At 36.9% G+C, this 20,546-nt stretch overlaps 1 pseudogene across 1 annotated transcript; it reads left to right on the top strand.

The window, feature by feature from the left end:
• The first annotated feature begins 2,910 nt into the window (after nt 1-2,910).
• LOC145115869 (glucose and ribitol dehydrogenase-like) lies at nt 2,911-7,345 on the top strand (annotated as a pseudogene). The gene is made up of 5 exons (XR_013711748.1): nt 2,911-3,103; nt 3,294-3,432; nt 3,722-4,098; nt 6,622-6,977; nt 7,082-7,345. The product of XR_013711748.1 is annotated as a glucose and ribitol dehydrogenase-like (transcript).
• The last annotated feature ends 13,201 nt before the right edge of the window (nt 7,346-20,546 follow it).

Raw genomic sequence — 20,546 nt, 5'->3', positions numbered from 1 at the left:
AGGGGATACCCCCAATCTGCGCATGTATGGGAGTACACCGTGCGTACCTTGTGTACGCCCATCGTACTCAGGTCTAGTCCACGGGTAGAAGAAGTATAATTCAAGAGATTTTACCTGGCGAATCCAGACATTACAATTATTACCGACGACACTATTATCGGCGACGAAAGGAATTACCGGCAAGAAGACCATTAGCGGCGAAACAAGGTATTACCGGCGACAAGAGCATTAGCAGCAACAAATATCTTTACCAACAATATTTTGAGCAATAGTGACAGAGCAGTACGAACGACTTTTTACCGGCGACTTGTCACCGTTAAAGCCTTTACCGGCAAGTTTGCTAGCCTTTACCGGTGACTTTTGTCGCCGCTAATTCCTTTTTTTTCTTGTAGTGTTCAATCAACTCAAGTACAAGTATAGAAAAAATTGAAATTCTATAAAAAAATATCGGTGACTAGTATTCATGCTCTTACTGGATAACAAAAAAAAAGGTAAACCACACAGTCTGCACTACAATAAAACTAGCCTTTAATGACACGCATTGCATGTCATAAAAGCATACAGATGACACACAAATGCATGTCATTGAATCCCCTGTCATAAAGGAAGACGGCATGCATTTGAATGTGGTAACCTTACGACTCACATTTACGACACGCAAAACGTATCATTAAAGCCCCTGTTATAAAGAAAAAGTCAACATATATTTTTGCGTGTCATAATTTTAAGCAAGGTTGTAAAAACGTTCGACGTTAGCTAATCGGTAGACTTGGGTTAATGGATTAATTGGCTAGGAGAGGATTAATTAGACACCTTAAATTGCTAATTCGTCGAATTTTAATAAATTAAATATGACTAATATCATAACAAAGTTCGTAAATACCACTAATATCATAACAAAATAGGTTAATATGATTAATAGAACACAACTCATGTCTCAAATAGTTTATATTGATATAATTTTTTTTCAAAGTGTTACAATTTCATCGTTTGTTACTGCTTCGCTCATTGTGTAGTCAGAGATTAATCGCTAGGCGCCTTTTAGTCGGTTGGGTAGCACCTAAGGCTTAATCGGGACCTAATCGGGATTTTTACAACACTAATTTTAAGTATTTTCACTATATATACAAAATATAATACAATTTACAAAAAAATAATTCATTGCACAAAATATAATATGTCAAATACAAATGATTATTCCAATAGTAAATATATGTAATGAATTGCTGATATTGCCTAAAATTTATTATAGAAAAACAAAACACAACATTAAAATGAACATGTGAGTAAGTTCATATTCAATACATATAATATATACATAGCTAATAGCTTAAGATATGTAAAATGTTAACATTTACCTATACAAAATCATGGTTAACTTGCTATCTCAAAGGTACATGAGAATCACCATTAACAATAGACTCTACCACTCTCTTCAATGTTGTATTACCCTGATTAGTCTTTGTTGTCTGCTATTTTTAGGAGTTATATAATGTTTTGTTAGAATTATAACGTATTTTGCACTTAATGTTTGTATTAAGATTTTGAGATGCCGTATTATAAAACTCTTAATGTTAGGATCTATATTTTTTTTTGCAATTAATATTTTGTAGTAGTTTTTATTTTTCATAGCATTTTTTATGCGTTTGGAATGTGCAGTTTAAAAAAAAAACAACTATTAGTGGCGACAACATGCATTAGTGCGGTGATGGAAGGAATTATTGGCGACATATGGAAATACAGTAAACATTAGCCACAAACCAAAAGCGACGACATGTCGCCACTAATGGCATTAGCGGTGACAATCGTTACCTATAGCAGTGACAGATGTCGCCACTAAAGGTAGTAATTTTTGTAGTGCATTAGGTCGGGCATGTGGCCTTAATATACATTTGCAACCACATTCACTTATATTTTCTCCAACACTACACCATTTTTTATACTAAAAAGTATATATTTCCTAAATCACCATTTTTTAAACTTATATTGATTGTCAAGAACACCGTTTAACTAGTCAACTATTTCCTTATTATATATATACATTTAAAGACAAATTATATATATATATATATATATATATATATATATATATATATATATATATATATATATATATATTTGTCTTTAAATGTATAATTTTTTTTATTAAAAAATTATAACAAAATTATTTATTTGTATATTATTAATTTGAATTAAATATTGTTTTATAGTAAATAAAACCAGTTTAAAACATACTTTTGTATATTTACTATTAAATAGTGTCAATTTAATATATAGTATATTACTATCGTATTTATTATATATAGGATATAACTTTATTCATTTATTATAAATTATAATAGAATAAACATGAAACACGAGTCACTAAAGTGACACATTAAAATGTTACAACATGTTTGGTAATATACTATTCATTTACACTAAACATATTTATAAAAATAGAGTGAGATTGGATATGACCATACAAATTAAGAAGAAATGCTTTAGTGGCTTAGAAATGTAGGAAATTAGCACAAATTTTGAAATGCTTTGGACGAAAATTTCTTATTAAAAGATGTGCAGTCACCAGCCTCCGTTGACAATACAAAGAAGAAATAAATGTGGATATGAAAATTTTAGCTTTGAGGTTGCTATATTAATGTCTATTAACAATCGATAGAAATGATTTTTTAAATTGAAGTCTTTTTTGTCACTTTCCCTATAAGGCATTTGGTGTCGTCTTATGCTTATTTTAGGTTGATAAACTGTCAGATGATGATACAATAAGCAAGGTTAGGCAGAGACCAAATAGTCATTAATGTGGTCAGTCGGACTTATTTTTCAGATTAATGAAATATTTGTCTTTGAGAAAAAATTTCCCTATATATGTAATATTTCATAACGAGGTAATTCATTCATTCATCCATCGTAAGTAATTTTGTGCTCAGTGATGATTTCTTTGGTGGGTTCAGTCTCCGGCAGGATGCCGATCACACAGAACTCATGTCTACACTCACGGAGGTTGTTGACTTCACATCCTTCTACAAGAATTAGCAATAATGGTGTTGCAGCGATGGCAACATGTGTTTTAAGACGTGGTTCATCTTCTATTCACACCTCTAAGGTCAGCTTCTTTCTCTTTTATTCAAAATGCTAATTTTGATTGGAATATATTATTGGAATATTAATTGGTCCTTGTGGTGTAAAATCATCATTTTTTTTTTGTTTCAAATCCTTTCAAATCCGAGTAGCCGTAGATGATAAAACTCACAAGCATTCAGTTAACCTAACTGGAGTTTCGTATCTATTTTTAGGCGAAAGCCATGCAGAGGGAAGAATGCGAACGAAGATTCCCACCACAGCATCAGGATGGTCCAACCCGGAAAAGAGTACCTCATGGATCCTCTTCCAATATTCAGCGATCCTAATTACAAGCCCTCTAACAAACTTGAAGTACAATTTGTTTTCTTGTATTTTATTATTCTTGTCATTTGGTCACCGGATAGACTTCAGCTAAATTAGAAAAAATCAAAGATCATCTCTGTATGAAGCTTCTCATTTGTAGTTATCATATATTGTCATTTGATTTCAATGCAAAAAGGTTTTTAAAGATAAACAGTGTAAATATCGAACCTTTTGCCGAAGCAGCAAAAAAAAAGAAGAAGCGAAATCCTGTCTGCTGCTTGTTTCCTAATATGAAAAAACCATCTAACGTAATTTCTTTTTTGTTTTCTTGGTGCAGGGAAAGGTGGCTTTGGTGATAGGAGGGGATTCGGGTATTGGGAGGGCTGTTTGCTACTCTTTTGCTAAGGAGGGTGCAACTATAGCATTCACTTATGTGAAAGGTGCCGAAGACATAGATGCGAAGTATACTTTAGAGATCATAAATGATTCAAAAATGAGTGATGCAGGTGATCCAATTGCAATTCCTACTGATGTAAGGTATGACAAGAATTGTAAGGATGTTGTTGATAAGGTGGTTGGGACATATGGACGAATTGATGTCCTGGTGAACAACGCAGCTGTGCAGTATGAAACATATACATTAGATGATATCACGGAAGAGAGGCTTGAAAGGATATTTAGAACTAATATATTCTCCCATTTCTTCATGACAAGGTGTGCCTCTTAATGTTCAAGTTATTATTATTTTTTTTCACCAGTTATATTTTTTCTTGAGAACTTCAATAATTACTTTGCCCCAAAAAGGAGAGTTTCGAGAGTCTTAATTAAAGATACGTAAAAGGTAGCTATTGATTTATACTAAAATTTATTAAAATAGAGCATGAATGGATATATATATATATATATATATATATATATATATATATATATATATATATATATATATATATAAAAGTCCGTGTTAAAACTAACATGGAATACATTGCAATTCACAGAGTAATAACATTTGTGCTATATGTTTCTTCCTATCAGTATATATTTTGCAACTCAATTGTGCTGTTTTGTGTTGATGGCTTTATTTTATCCAAAAGATTTGTTCAGGGTAATCCTATAATAAGACATTTGGTGAAATCGAGACTTCTACATGTAGTCATCATTGGTTTCACTAATTTTTGATCGAGCCTCTTCTCTCTATATGTGCATGGTATATGCAATTCTTTGTATTCAAATATGGGTAATTATTAAAGCTTAAATAAATTGTAATTTTCTGTGGAATCTCAATTTAATTTGATGATACTTCATAAATTTTGGTTCAAACCATGTCTCACATAGGTTGAAGATAATAAAAAACTTTTTAAGTTAAATTAAATGTGTCTATGTAATGGTGTGGGACTAAGGGGAGTGCGCGCAAATCACCCCACGGCCAGACAAGTATCATAGCCATCTCGATCCCTATGTGTATCCAAGGTAAATCAACCCCATACAAGCATCATGGACATCTCCCTAGCTATTTAAATCACTTTATACATTTTTTGCAGTAATTGGAACTCTTTTAAGTGCTAAAAAAAGGGTTGTGTTTTTTCTGGCAAGGAACTGTTATTTGAACCTTCGGTGGTAAGATAATAATCAATCTTCATGATAGCTTGGAATGGTTGTATTAGGAAAGCATTCCAATCACGTAGGTGATTGTTGGAAATTATAGTAAATTTTAATTTAATTAATGTGGAATCTTGATTCAATTTGAAAGATAATTTGAAGGCTTTGTTGGAAACTAGGGGTGTTCAAGAATGTCCGAAAATGAAAAACAGAACTTAAAACCCGACAAACCATACCAATTTTCAAGTTAACTGAACCTGCTATTTTTACCTCTTTTGGTTTGGTTAATCGAACCTGTAAAAGTATCGGTTTTTTGGTGCACGGACGGTTAACCAAAAAATCAAATTTTAATTTTTATATTTTAAGATACTGTTTAGGTTTGAAGTTTAGTGCTAATATTAAATTCATTATTATAACTTAAAGTTTCAGTTAACAAGTGTCATATTTATTAGCAATTGTAGTCAAAACACAATTGAGGTGAATACATAATAGGATAAATATAATTTCCATGAGTTCCTTACAATTTAACGTAAATAAATGAATATTATATTTATTTTATATACAGTACCTTTAAATTTTATATTTACAAAAGATCGAAAGATTTACAATTATTTTGAAAATTAGTTTTAAAGTTAATTAATTTTGAAATAGATTTTAAAATTAGTAAACGGTTAATTGTTTAACCAAAAAACCAAACCGAAAAAATCGGGTAACCTGTATTTTTGGTTTAGGTTTAGGTTTAAGAAATTAGTAAACCGTTAGTCGCGGTTAACCTTCAGAAATATGATTTCGGTCCTGTTAACCATGCATGGATACCCTACTGGAATCCTTCTCTCACGCAGGTGATAAGAGAAAAATCAAGAGAAAGTAGTACTTCCTAATATTTGATTGGATAAGACTCATAAGAGATTCAGAACAGAGAATGGGATGTATGAATTTCGTAAGTACCAAAAATATGACCAAAATTGGTTAAATACCTCATTTGTCTGAAAAATGTCACAACTGTCATAAAACAGTTTGACAACAGTCAAAAACCGTCATAAATCCAGGTTTTTTATAAGGATTAATACCAAGCCAAAAAAACGGGTCAAATATTCTAAATTTGGATTTCTGATGCATTTTTAATACAACAATATAACCCAGCCAGGGGCTCTGCCCCTTCGACCCCGTTCCTAGGGGCGCTGCCCCTGAACCCCACTTCGTTTAGGGGCTTCGCCCCTAAATGACAGTTTACTTTTAGCTTGAATAAACTTAAACAAGTGTCCACTCCACACATTTCTTACTTGTTTAATATTCATCAAGATTGATTTTGATCAACAAGTCAACCCATTACACTTAAACACAATTAGTGAAACAAATCACCAACAAATGGCAAATCAATCCCATACAAGCATCATGGAGCTCTCCTTAGTTCAAACAATTTATACCTTTTTTGTAGTGTTATTGGAACTCTTTTAAGTGCTCAAAAAAAAAGACTTGTGCTTTTTCACTATGTAGATGAAAGAAGAGTCGTTTTCAAAAAAGCTTAATGAATGTGTGTAACTTAAATAAAGTATTATTTACGAAGCATTGTGATAATCCACCGAGGACGCTTATTTTCCACATCTAGTTTTGATGGGTTGTGATGATGTGGATGTATAGGCATGCTGTGAAGCACATGAAACCAGGAAGCAGCATCATAAACACCGCTTCAGTGTTATGATTCTCGGGAAGTCCAAAACTCATTGATTACGCGTCAACAAAGGGAGCCATTGTGAACTTCACCAAGAGTCTAGCAATATTCCTGGTTGACAAAGGGATTCGTGTTAATGGTGTGGCCCCAGGCCCTATTTGGACCCCACTTGAAGCTGCATCACTCAATGACGATGATATTGCAACGTTTGGGTCACAGGTGCCCATGAACAGGGCAGCTCAACCTGTAGAGATTGCTCCATCATATGTGTTTCTCGCGTCCAAGGACTCTTCGTACTATACTGGCACATTTCTTCATCCTGATGGTATAATTCTATACACACAAACACATATGACGGCTGCTTATTTTCTTCTTTGGGTCACATCTTTGGGGTTGTGGATTGATCAATGTTGCAATTCTTTCTTGCAGGTGGAGAACTCGACAATGCTATTCCCAGTGTCAACAACAACAATACAGTAAACCCATAACACAAATTGGATAACGGGAAGTTAGATGTTGACAACCTTACCTTTACCGGAGGGTAGATAGTCTACTGCCATCAATGCTAGACACATATGAAAATGGAGTGAAGTATAATATAGTTTGTTCATAATTACGTTATGTGTACTTGAAATAAATTGTTGTTGTAAAATCGTATGTTATGGAACGTCAAACATGCAGTTCTCCTTACCCTTACCGAGTTGTTGAAATAAAATAATGATAGAACATAATTTGATGAATTTCGAGGATCTTTGAAATCTCAATACAATTAAAAAAAATGCGGAATAAGGGTGACTTAGGATTCAAAAAGTATACTTTAAAGTTTAAATATTTTCTAAAATATATTTCCACCACAAGAAATATGGTCTTTACCGGCGTCTCAAGCTTGAGTCGCCGGTAATGCTCTATGAACCGAATCCACAGTTACCCGTAAATCCCAACCGTCATATCAACATTCTAATCCAATGGTATGGGCCCTTCTTACACAAACTTAATACCGGCGACATTTTGTCGCCGCTAAAGGGTAAAAGTGTCGCCGCTAAAGGTCGTGAAGAAAAGAAGCGGGATAAGTTTCCTCCTTCGTTGTCGCTGCTATTGAGTGTCGCCGGTAAAGGTCGACGAAATAAGACCCCATCGGGTCTCCCTTTCTTTCGTTCGTGCTTGCCTCCTATCGTCCCTTCTGATTCGCTTCTTCTTTGTCGAGCATCAAGGTTCGGCGATCATTCCCTACTACACCGTTCTCCTTCCTCCACCTTCAACCACCGGCCAACCACCACAACCAGTGTTTGCCACCTAATTACGGCGGCGGGTCGGTTTTAATGGCGATTTTAAAGCTTCACCGACGACGGTGAGCATCCCATTCATTATTTCTCTATTTCTTTCTCTTATAACTTCAATTTCCAGCTTATATTCGAGATTAATTTCTGAAAAATGTTGATATTCAGTTTTTTGGAGTTTTGACATTCACGGACAACTAAAGCTTGATTTCCGGTCACCATTGTTGATTTCCGGCCACCATAGGTAGCTTTCTCCTTTAATTTCTAGATTATTTGCAAAAAAAATGTATATTTGTTCCTATTATATGAAATTACCCATATTTGTGCATATTTGGTATTTTTATGTATGAAATGTAGATTGGATATGTATGAAATGTGTATTTGTATATATGTATAAAATGTGTATTGGTATGTATGTAAGAAATGTGGATTGTATGTATATGTGTAATTGTATGTATATGTGTATCTATATGTATATGTATGTAAAATGTGTATTGTATGTATCAAAATGTGGATTGTATGTAATGTGTATAGTGCAATGCTATAATGAAAAAAGAACGAATAAAATAGGATGTTATTATTGATAATGATATTTAAAGTATATGTGTATTTGTATTTAATGTGGATTGTATGTGTGTATAATGTGTATTTGTATGAATGAAAACATGACATTATGTATGTATATTTGAATTTGTATGCAATTTGTATGTAATGTGGATTGTATGTATTTTTTATATAAAAAAACAATGTGCGTTGTAAAAAAACAAATAAAGTAGGATGCTATTATTCTTACGTAATGTATATCTTATAATTTTTCAGGTAATGGCGTCGATACCGCTCTTGTTTTTGCACACCATGGTTGCTGTTTATGGGTCATGGACATGGGGGAGATGGAATCGAGGAACCACCTATCCCAGGTGGTAGAGGTGTTGGTCAGTATGAGCAGGATGATAAGTCTTATTATGCATTTTTATTTACTATTTTTATTCAGTTTTAATAAAATACAGTTTCTAATAATTTTTAATTATATTTGTAGTTGTGCCACACAGGAGAGTTAGAGGAAATACAAAAAAACATTAAGCTCGAAAGAGCGATCTTAAACAATAAGGGCAAACCGACTAACATGAAATATGATAGAGACATGACATATGATCCCGTAGGAGAGCCGAAGGATATGTTTGTACGAGAAAGTGGGAAAATAATGTGGGGGATGGTCCCTTTTGATAAAAGAACTTGGAAAAAAGTTTCCCCCGCGATAAAGGATACAGTAAAACAACATTTTGGGGTAAATTATTTATAGAAGATTATTTTATATGGTTAATTATGATTGGTTTTTACTTTGCTAACTTGTTTTTTTTGTTTTTGTTTTTGTAGACAAATATTCATTTGGATCGGATGTCCCGGGATCCAGAAGTTGCTATTATGTTAGAGAGTGTTGAAGCGGCTTTGTTAAAAAGTTATCGAGAGCGTAAAGCTGATACAAAAGAATATTTTTAGAAAGTCGAAGGGTATGGGATATACCGAGAGCATTAGCCACCCCTACATGATATGTGGGTTGATAATTGCAGGAATCAATTGAGTATTTCCAAACGGATGAACACGTAGCTGCTTCGGAAAGAAACAAAAAAGCCTGTGAGCTGCAAACGACCGTGAACCGTGGGGGGTCGAGCTCGTATAGCAGTACTTGCTATAAAAAGGTAATGTACGATATATGTAATAATTTATTTAAAATATAATCTAATTTTTAATGTTAAACAAAAGCTGAAGAGAGTGGAAGGGTTCCACAAGGCTCATACGGATAAGAATGGTGTATATGTTAATGTCGAGGCGGAGCAATAATACGTAAGTATTTAATTATAATTTTATCATATAATTAAGTGTTTATTTATACTTAATTGTTAATCACTTATAGAAAAAAACAGAATCGGTTAGTGGAAGAGCTCTTAGAACAAACACAAGGGCCAGATGGTGAAGGAGAGTTAACACTACTGAAGAAAGAGCTACTTTCGAGAGAGTAATAGGTGAACGGTGTGGCCATATCAGAGGCATAGGCCGAAAACCTTCGGCTATCCCGCCGATTACACAGCCAGCGCAGCGACCACCACAGTCATCACAGGTAAAACAATTTTTTTTTTAATTTCAATAAATACAACATACCATACATAAATAAACACATAACGGGCCCCGCCCAACCTCGCATATCGGGCCCTGCCTACTGAGTATAACGGGCCACGCCCAAAGTCGCATAACGGGCCCCGACCAACATACAAATCATATAAGCACATACACATACAAGAGTCACACAGAGATCTAGTATCCTAGCATCACTGATCATGGGTCGGCATTGATGCCTTACACCAAGTAAACATGATGAGGAAACTCACCTCACACTGCTGAATCTCACAGATAAATCTCTGGCTGCTGGCCCGCTAAAATCCCCGTGCTATCAATTAGAAAATTATCATCCAATCAATAATCGGATCCCGACCCACACTAAGAGTCCAAACTAGGGTAAAAGACCTTTTTACCCTTTCCCTAATTGGCCCCAAGGCCAAAGCCCAAACCAAATGTCCAAAAGCCCAAATTCCATAATAATTACTCAAAGCTCACTATGGCCCAATTTTCCAAATTGGGCCCAAATCCCTTTCACGGGCCTACAACCAAGAGTCTAATAAAATATTAACGACATATTAATTGAATTCTGATGGCCCAGTAAGGCCCAAGTCGACTAAAGTCCACTATGGCCCAAAACCGAAGAGCCCACGAAATCTAAGCCCATTGATGAGTACGCAGGGCGTACTCAGCTCGTACGCTCAGCGTACTCGCTTAAGGGCTTGTACGTGCAGTGTACTTGCTTATACGCCCAACGTACTCCACCCTTTTGTCCAACCTTCACTTTTTAGCTCTTAATCGATAAAGACGTCAATCCCAACTTAGATTTGACTTCTTTAAGGTGACTCGTCACGTAAAGTTGGCAACTTTACGTGCATACATGGCTTAATGGGGCTCTAAAGCTCAAAATAACTTAACAAAGGTTCTTAACACATGCATGAGTTCATAAACACCTCGAAGCTTGCATTTTTATGGACAAAGGGACCCCAAAATGCCCAGATCTACAAGGTTAGGCTTCTGAAACGACACTAGCTCACAAGGACCAACCAAAAGGGACTAAAATGGCCAGAAATAAGTCCAAAAGAAGATCCGTACAAGGAGTTGTCAAGATAAGGTCTTTATACCTCAAACGACTTGCAAAAAGGAATGATGATTTTGGATGTCTAAGCTTCACACCAAGCAATGAACCTTCAATCTTCTTCTATCCCTTAAAAATGAGTAATAAAACACCAAGTTTTCTTCTCAAAGCTCAAAGACACAAAATGATGGGTAAGGATTGAAATTTAGGGTTTAGGGAATATGGAGGCTAGTAAGAGGCAAAGATCATGGGACTTAATGAGCTTATATAGGGGTTAAACCCTAAAAATTAGGGTTTCAAGCTGGCTAGATTACGCCCAGCGTAACCCTCGTACGCCCAATGTACGAGGCTCGAACCCGTGATTACACCCTAGCTAGTACGCTAAGCGTACACTATGGTATGCCCCGCGTACTAGCCACAAGGACCAAAAATGCATTGTTTTAATTATGAAGGGCTAAAAGGAAACATACCCATTTCAAGTGTTATAATTCTACCCCACTTGAATCAGACTTCGTCCTTGAAGTTTGTTGCTCCAAATAATTCTGGGTAGTGCTCCTTCATCTCATCCTCCGGCTCCCAAGTCCATTCAGAACCCTTGCAGTGCTGCCATTGCACCTTCACCAACTCAACAACCTTGTTCCTCAAGATTTTCGTATTCCGATCAAGAATCGTCATCAGTTTCTAAATATCGTTTAGGCGGTCATCCACCTGAATATCCTCTAACGATACCACTGCGGAATCATCCAATAAGCACTTCCGCAGCTAAGAGACATGGAACGTGCTATGAATCTGACTGAGCTCGTCTGGAAGATCCAAGCGATATGCAACCCGGCCCACCGAAGCCAAAACCCTGAGACGACCAATATACATAGGGCCCAACTTGCCCCTCTTCCTGAACCGGATGACACCTTTCCAAGGTGACACCTTCAGGAGAACCATATCCCCCACCTAGAACTCTAAATCTAATCGGTGCCTGTCGACATAACTCTCATGCTAACTATGAGTTGTCTTGAGCCTACTCCGAACCTGCTGAATCAGCTCAGTGGTCTTGAATACCACCTCTAACCCACTGACCGACCTCGCTCCAAAAAATCGGGGTCCGACATTTCCTCCCATAGAGCATCTCAAAAGAAGGTCGATCAATGTTGGTGTGATAATTGTTGTTATACGAAAATTCCGCTAACGGAAGATACGTATCCCAACTCCCACCAAAGTCTAGAACACACTCCCGGAGCATATCCTCTAATGTCTGAATCGTCCGCTCGCTTGGACCATCGTTCTACGGATGGAATGTTGTGCTAAAATAGAGACGAGTGCCCAACTCGTCATGGAACCTCTTCCAAAACCTGGCACCCCATGACGTTCCACAACCTCCCTGATATAAATCGCAGCCAATTTTTCTACAGAAATACTCTCTTGAATCGGGATGAAATACGCGCTCTTGGTCAACCGATCCACGGTGACCCAAATCGAATCCACTCCGTGCACAGTTCGGGGTAACTTTGTGATGAAATCCATGGTAATATCATGTCATTTCCACACAGGAATCTCCAATGGCTGCATCTTGCTGTGAGGCCGCTGATGCTCGACCTTGACTTTCCTGCAAGTTAAGCATCACTCCACATACCAAGCCACGTCCCGCTTCATGCAGGGCCACCAATAATCAGGACGAAGATCCCTATACATCTTGATGGGAATATCCAGCTGATTGAAATCAGTATTTTTAATCTCAAAGATATTTTTCGAAACTTTCTCAAAATCATGCATATTTCCAGAAGAAACAATTTGTTTGATTGTTTTGTAACAAAATTGCTTTTCTGGATCACCTTCTCTGTCTTAAGATGCTATTAATATGCCTCTGTCTTTCGATTTCTTTTTCAACAATTTTCTTTTTCTCCTCCTCTGAAATTACTTTCTCAATTCCCTTTCCTCTATAACCTTTATCTTGTTTCGAAGGTGGTGACTTTGAACTCGAACCCCCAGCATTAGCACCTATGACTATGCCTTTGGTTAATGGCCTTGAAGTCATTGTGGTTGAAGTTGTTGACATAGAGACAGGAAGTGATGTTGGAATTTGCGTGGTCAGGATTCTTCGATGAGCCAACCCCCTTATCTTCCCCTTGCACCACTGATTAGACAAGTGGGGCATATGTTGGCATAAATTAACAAGTTTGAGAAGATAAGCAATTTCGACTTTAATATTTGATTCGAAAGAATAAAAACATATGTGATAGAGACTCCTGAGAAACAAAAGATGTATTAGAAGTATCAATCTTAGAAATGGATTCCTTCAAGCTCCCCAAAAATTCTTCCTTCTTAGCAAACACCTTCGAATCCCTGGTAGAAAAAGAATTATAATTCTCCACAAGTTTCCTGATAGCCTCAGTAACAACATCTATCTTCCCATGAAGAGTTGAATAACTCTGTTCAATCTTGACCACCTCCTTCATATTAACAGATTAACATACTCCTGCACTTTCTTGACCTCTTCAACAAAAAGTAGATGACGCTCTTTAGCAACAACACGAAGTTCCTTAACCACATATTGAAAATTTTCAACATGAAGTTTGAAACGCTATTCATGTTTCAACTCGATTTGTTCCATGGATTGCTTTAATCGAATTTCTTGGTATTAAAGCAATAAATATACCTTAATCCCTGATATAGTATGTCGACTCCCAATATCAACCTGAATCTGTAACAATGAATTCAGTTTGTGATTTAAAATATTAAATTGCTTTCCTGACATAAGCATATGATCAGGAATGTTATCCTCCTCTGGGTCGAACTGATCTCTACAAAAGACACCATCACATCATCATCATCATGATCTTCTCCTGGAACTGTCTTTTCGCCTTCGGTTAATTGAGAAGAGAAAAGAGAAGTAATGCGTTGATTCATGATGTTGGAATAAGTAGGTGATATGGTTGAAGCAGGTAACGAAATAGTAATAGGTGTATGAAATGGTGGTAAGGTAGTAGATGTATCGATGAGTGTAGTTTTGATTGTAGACGATAAAATGAGTGAAATAGGAATCAGTGAAGTTGCAATAGAAGAGTGGTACCTTGAGCTTCGGAATTCGTCACCCCTTCACCCTTGTTGATGTTTGTGTCCATATTAGATATGTTCACAGTGATGCCTGAGGTTTGAAACCTCCTCCATGACGGATTCAGCCATCGAAACCTTAGGTGGTATGACTACAGTCTTCCTAAGGATGGTAGTTGTTGTAGGGTCACCCAAATTAGTGGTTTTGTCTGTATTAGATACCTTCACAAAGCCACCAAGACTTCTAGTCTCCTTGAAAGTTGAATTAACTGGAGAGTCCCTTTGAGGTGATGCGAATCCAATATCTTCAGTTCGAATAGGAGAACAATCACTTCCACTCTCGAAATCAGTTTCCATAACCACCTCATCAAGAGGATCTTCCAATTGCTTCTTCTTCTTCTTCTTAATCGTTTTCACCATGGCATGTACGCTATGTTTCTTCGAAGCAGGAGAAACAATAGCAGGAATCTCACGAATTATCACACCCCTTCGACTGAGTTAGGGTTTGAGAATTTTCTTAATTTTCGAAACATATCTATCCTTTGGTGAAGAGTGAGGCTCGTATGGAAGTTCTTCAATAGCTGGTCTTTCTGGTGAGTGACGAGGTCTAAGTGCTGGCTCCTTGGTTAGTTTAAGAACACCTATTTTCGAAGGAACCACCTCCTTTTAAACATCTTGGACAACAGGTTCTTGAACCGGTTTGACAACCTACTTCGCAATTGGCTCAGGAACAGACTTAGGTTATTCAGACTTCTTAGATTTATTTGAAGTTTTACAAGCCTTTGAAGTTCCTCCGCCCCTTTTGGTAACATACCCCTACTTGTTCTTTAGGGTTTTTTGTAGTCAAACAAGACACAAGTACAAGATGACCCGGATCTAACTTTCATAACAAAGCATCTGGAATTCGAGCCTATAAATATGAAGTAATATTGACCATTGTTTTCAAAATTCAAAACATTAACATTTTATTTCAAACATCATAGTGTCCCATCAAATCAAATGCCGGAGAGTGCGCCATCAAGCCTTGCCCTTGCCCTTAGGCTCAGAAGTACCTAAAACAAATCAACAGTCTAGAAGCTAATGCTTTGTGAGTTCCCCAGAGCATACCCCACATAAGCGCATAATCATATAATCCATATCAATCACATAAGCCATGCATAAAAATATATAAGGATGCCCTAGACACCCTCCAGGGTCTTACTCCAGGATGCCATGGGCCCCCCACATGGTCTTACACCTATGTTCCATGGGAACCCCCCTAATGGTCTTACTTGGAATGCCATGGGCACCCCCACATGGTCTTACAACCAAGTGCCATGGGCACCCCCCATGGTCTTTACCTGGAATGCCATGGGCACCCCCACATGGTCTTACAACCAAGTGTCATGGACACCCCCATGGTCTTTCATGCAAATATCATAGCAACAACTAGCATACCACATAACATATATCCAACTAGCATACCACCTAGCATATAACCACCAGTGTACCACATAACACAAAAGGGGCCGGCCTTGGTGCCTTCGACCCATTTGTATGGTGAGGAGACTCACCTCTCAAGAATGCTGAACTGGTAAGATAAGATCAGATAAGTCCCAACGCGCAGCTCCAACTCAACTGCAATAGTCCACAAAATGGTCAAGCTCAAGAGTGAGGGCTTTGTTTACTGGATCTTCTCCTTCTTCTCACTTTCTTCTTCTTCTTAAGCTCCAAAAGTCACTCTAGCTCACAATATGAGAGAAAATAGAGATTAGGGTTTATCACTGGCGTTCTTAGGGTTTGGAGGCGGATGAAAGGTCAGCCTCAAGGTTTTAAGGAGATTATATAGGGTGCAAACCCTAAAATTTAGGGTTTTCCTTTACAACGCCTACTCGTTGAGTTGGGCCTTCCAACTCGTCGAGTAGGTCCTAAATCCCGCGTCCCACAAATGATCTCTACTCGACGAGTTGGAGCTCCCCAACTCGTCGAGTTTGTTAGAACAATGTTCTATTAGGATCGTTAGATTCTATGCAAGCAAACAGTTAAGAATGTAATCAAGAACACAAGAATGGCTTTGAATATGTCGTATGATTAATACTTCAACACCTTAGAAGAGCTCGATTAAGAACTTCGACTGTAGAGGTGTTTAGGTTTACAAAACAATGAACATAATTATCAACCTTCACTAATGCATACATGCATGCATATTTATAGTATAACCCTACTAGATAATCACGGATGGACAGGCCCAATCTGGATACAAAACATAAAGCCCATGACGTAACACAATTAAACTCAACAATCTCCCCCTTTGCGTCAATGGGACCGAAAGCTCACTTCGGTTGAGCTGCAGAAGTCTTCTTTATTGTTTTGAACACCTTCGGAATGATAGCCATCAAATAATGACGGAACGTTATGTACCACCGAAGCATGTCAGTAAAATTCTTCTTGTCAGCTTCTGAGTTCTGCTTGCACCGATGTATAATGTTGATGATGTGCTCCAAGTAGTCAGTTGAAAATAAATGTTTATCAACAAGAGCGAACAAAAATTTGTGAGCTTCGCCTTTTGTAAACATCACAGTGAGATGTTTTGAATCTATTTGGCCCATCTTCATCTTATTCACATCTCCTGGTTTCGATGTTGGCTTGATGGTCGGTTTCTTGTTCATTACTTTCGCTATTTCTTGATCCATAGCTGCAACCTCATGGATGTAAGAAGCCAACATCCTCTTCAAGTGTTCCAAAATTGGTTCATATTCCCTCGGATTTGTAAGCAGAATATTGAATAATAAAATCCAATCATGAGGGTTTAGATTCGGAAGGTCTGCTAGGGAAATAATCGACACCGAGTTTGCAGAACCTCGTGTGATTTTGAAATTGACATTTACAAATCTCCCAGCAGACGTAGGTTTCAGTACCTTGACAGTGATTATTTTTTGTGCGCTCCATGTCAAGTACTGAGGTTGTCCATACTTCAGATAGAAATCAATAAGCTCTCGGTCAACCTTTGGATGAGGAAAAGGAACCTCAGCAGTCGAATCAAAGCAGTGGAACGTGAATGCCTTTCGTGTGATTGGCATGTCGAACTGCGAGTCCTTAGAATTATCACAGTCAAAAGAAGCAACAGATTCCAACCAATAAATACTTGGAAACTCTATAGCTTGATTGATAAGTGCCTCTTTAGTCCATAAGGGAAACAAGGCCTTCTTGCAGTTCAAGGCTTCTTCTTCTTCCTTGTTCTCCTTTCCCTCTCCTCTGCGTCCCTTGCAACCTTCAAGGTTTCATCAAGCTCTTTATCTCTTTTCTTTCGCTTAAGAGCCTCAACAATAGTTTCACCAGATTCGTTACTGCTATCATCATCAATCTCCTTTTTCTTTTCTTGTCGACCAGAACCTGAAGCTACATTATACTTCAGTTCGGTTGTAACTTTGACCTTCGGTGGAGCAGTTTCGGTTTCAGTCTTAACCTTCGGTTGATGAGCACCCTCTCCCCCTTGTTTTTGAGCAACGAATTTCTCCGAAACACCCTTCATCTCGTGTAACAATGCAAGGGCAGGAAGAAGTTGTTGGATTAATGTCTAAGTCCATAACTATAAGTAAGACTTGACCCGACCCGGCATGGTCCATTTGGGTTGCATGGCATCATGCATTTGGATAGACTATAATGAGAGAAATAACACTTAAGGTTGGTTAATATATTATAAGTTCTAATATATTAATAAGGTTATTTAATTAGTATTGATTAAGAATTAATTTGGAATTAATTAAGTGATCAAAAGGAGACTAATTAGATATATGGGTTGATTGTGTAAATCATTCATTCTTATATATGTGGGCTTGTGATCCAAGATTCCTTATGTTGGACTAAGTCCATGGGGTGACCCATGGATACTCCATGGAGGTTAAAATCCATGGAGCATAAGGAATGGGTAAAGTTATGAGTTACATGGTGTAACCCTAATAGCCACCATATAAAAGAATCCCATGGCTCAAGAAATCGTGCACTAATGTGTGAATATGAGGGCTAGACGATTTCAAGGAGTGTTCCATTTCTCTCAAGTCATTCCATGTGCATTTGGTGTTGTGTGAACCATTTGAGGTGTCACACTTGGGGCACTAGGCACTCAAGCTTCATGGAGACAAGCTACATCAAACAAAGGTATGTATTCTATCCATTTGATTACCCAAGTATCAAGTATTGTATGCTAGATAGGGTAATACCTTGGAAAGTTCATAATTGCATGTATAATAGAGAAAACATAGATCCAAGGTATTTAGGGTTGCATGTACACTTAGGAGTGTTAGAATGTGCAAAACCCATCAGTGGTATCAGAGACTGGTTTGTTTTCTTGTTATACTTGCAAAATTAGCTGAAAAATCGAATTGTATTAGTTTAAAAGTTATGCTAATTACTTGAAAAAAATTTGATGTGAATTATCTTTGTTCATATGAGTTTATTAGATTAATAGAAAATTTAATTGATTATGTGTTTTCAATCAATTTTAATCTAAGAGTTGATTCTAAAATGTGTTTTTGTAACTTGTCCTCAAGTTATATGAAAAGTCACATTTAAGTTTCATAAAACTCATAAAAAGTTGGCAATGGTTACAAAAATGAAGAGTCTTGTCCTCATTAAATGGTTTTATGACTCCATAACTTGTCCTCAAGTTATGGAGGTTCAAGAGTCACTTCATTAAATGATAAAATGTGTAACCTTAATTAGTTCCATAAGTTACAAAAATAAAGAAAAGTTACATTCTTTTATTAGTTTAAAGTCTTCCATAACTTGTCCTCAAGTTATGGAACTTGAAGAGTTTTTTTTTTAATTAAAACTACTTTAAACACATAAGTTATGGAATTAATTAGTTTTGAATATTTTCAAAACTTGCCCTCAAGTTTTGGAATTTGTAAAGTTTTCCCCATGAATACTTTAATTCCAAGTTAGCCCTTAGAATTTTAAAAGTTAAAATTCAACCCTTATACTTTATAGTATTATAAGTTAATAATAAATATATGTATAAGAGCAAGTCAGTCTTACCGTTAGTAGGCCTCATTCATGAAGCCGATCTATAAGGGGGGTATAAGGTTACTGCCTATAAAATGGCAGTTTAATGGGTGTCCACTCTCACCCACCGCTTCCTTGACTGGTGGAGGGTCGTTAGCCGAACGGGTAGGACAAGGACTATAATTCTCCCTTCATTAAAAGTATTAATGATAAATACTAAGTAACTAAACACTTATAAATTCCCAATCTTAGTTACTTAGGAAAATGTGAATAAGGTGCTAATCCATGAAATTACACTTTGCACTTTGTTTAAACCGTTAGTGGAGCGTGTGTGGTTAACCGGCACACTAACCTGGGTTTAACAAAGTAGGCAAATGGTAACTTAATATTTATCATAGTATCGGTGGAGCTCGTGTGGTTAACCGGCACATCGATTGAGGGGTAAATATTAAGGGTACCAAGTATATTTGCATGGTTACTTCACACCTTGTTTTGTGATCCTCGGCATCCCAGTCACAAAACCTGAAGGGCACACTCGAAATTGAAACATGCCATTGAAAAGTTCAATGAATCTCAAAAGATCTAGGAGTTTCAAATCCAATTAAAAACCTAATTACATTATTTCGTTTTTCATGGTGGAAATTGGTAAATCGTCATTTACCTACCTTCAACTATTTTATAACTCGGATTACGACATCCCTCTTCGAGTTATAAATAGGTTGTTGGATCCTAGCCTTAATATTTCATATTGGGTGTTATATTAAGGAGTTTAGATCAACTATCTTGAATATCTCCCAAAAGATGTCTAGTTCAGACATCTATGATCTTCCCAAATCTCTTGGAACTTTACTTCCTCCACCTCCTCCAATTATTCTCCCTAATCCACAAGTTCAAGGTCACTCAAGCCCTAATGGCAAGCAAGGTCTATGTATGATCACATCTTAGAGATGAAGTCACATATTGACAAGCTGGGAGAGTTGGGTGTCAAAGTCTTGAGAAAGTTGGATGTTCAATCACTTTCTAAGTCACATAGTGAGTTCCTTTGGGACTACTATGAAACAGACTATGACATGAACCTTAATGATCATATCTATTTGCTTGGTGCTGCTGAATCAGCAATGATTTGGAACGATAGTAAAGCAAATTTGATTAGAAGATCAACTTCCCAAAAACTTTATGGACAGTGACAATGGTGACACTGGAAATCCAGAAAAAACTTTCTCTTCCCAATGGAAAGGGATTGGCCATAGTCAACCCGGTTGGCCAAATGGTAAAGAGAAAGGCTAAGTCTGAGATAGTCCCATTACCAAAGGGTCCATATGTTTATTTTGCCAAAGGAAGGGGCGTTGATTGCAAAGCTGCCAAATTTACCTAAGGATGTTAAAGTCAATAAGTCTGA

The sequence above is a fragment of the Lactuca virosa genome, chromosome 5 (genome assembly GCF_052849685.1).
Source record: "Lactuca virosa cultivar CGN04683 chromosome 5, Lactuca_virosa_CGN04683_v6, whole genome shotgun sequence".
Classification (NCBI taxonomy): Eukaryota; Viridiplantae; Streptophyta; class Magnoliopsida; order Asterales; family Asteraceae; genus Lactuca; species Lactuca virosa.
This window is presented reverse-complemented; position numbering and strand designations above follow the sequence as displayed.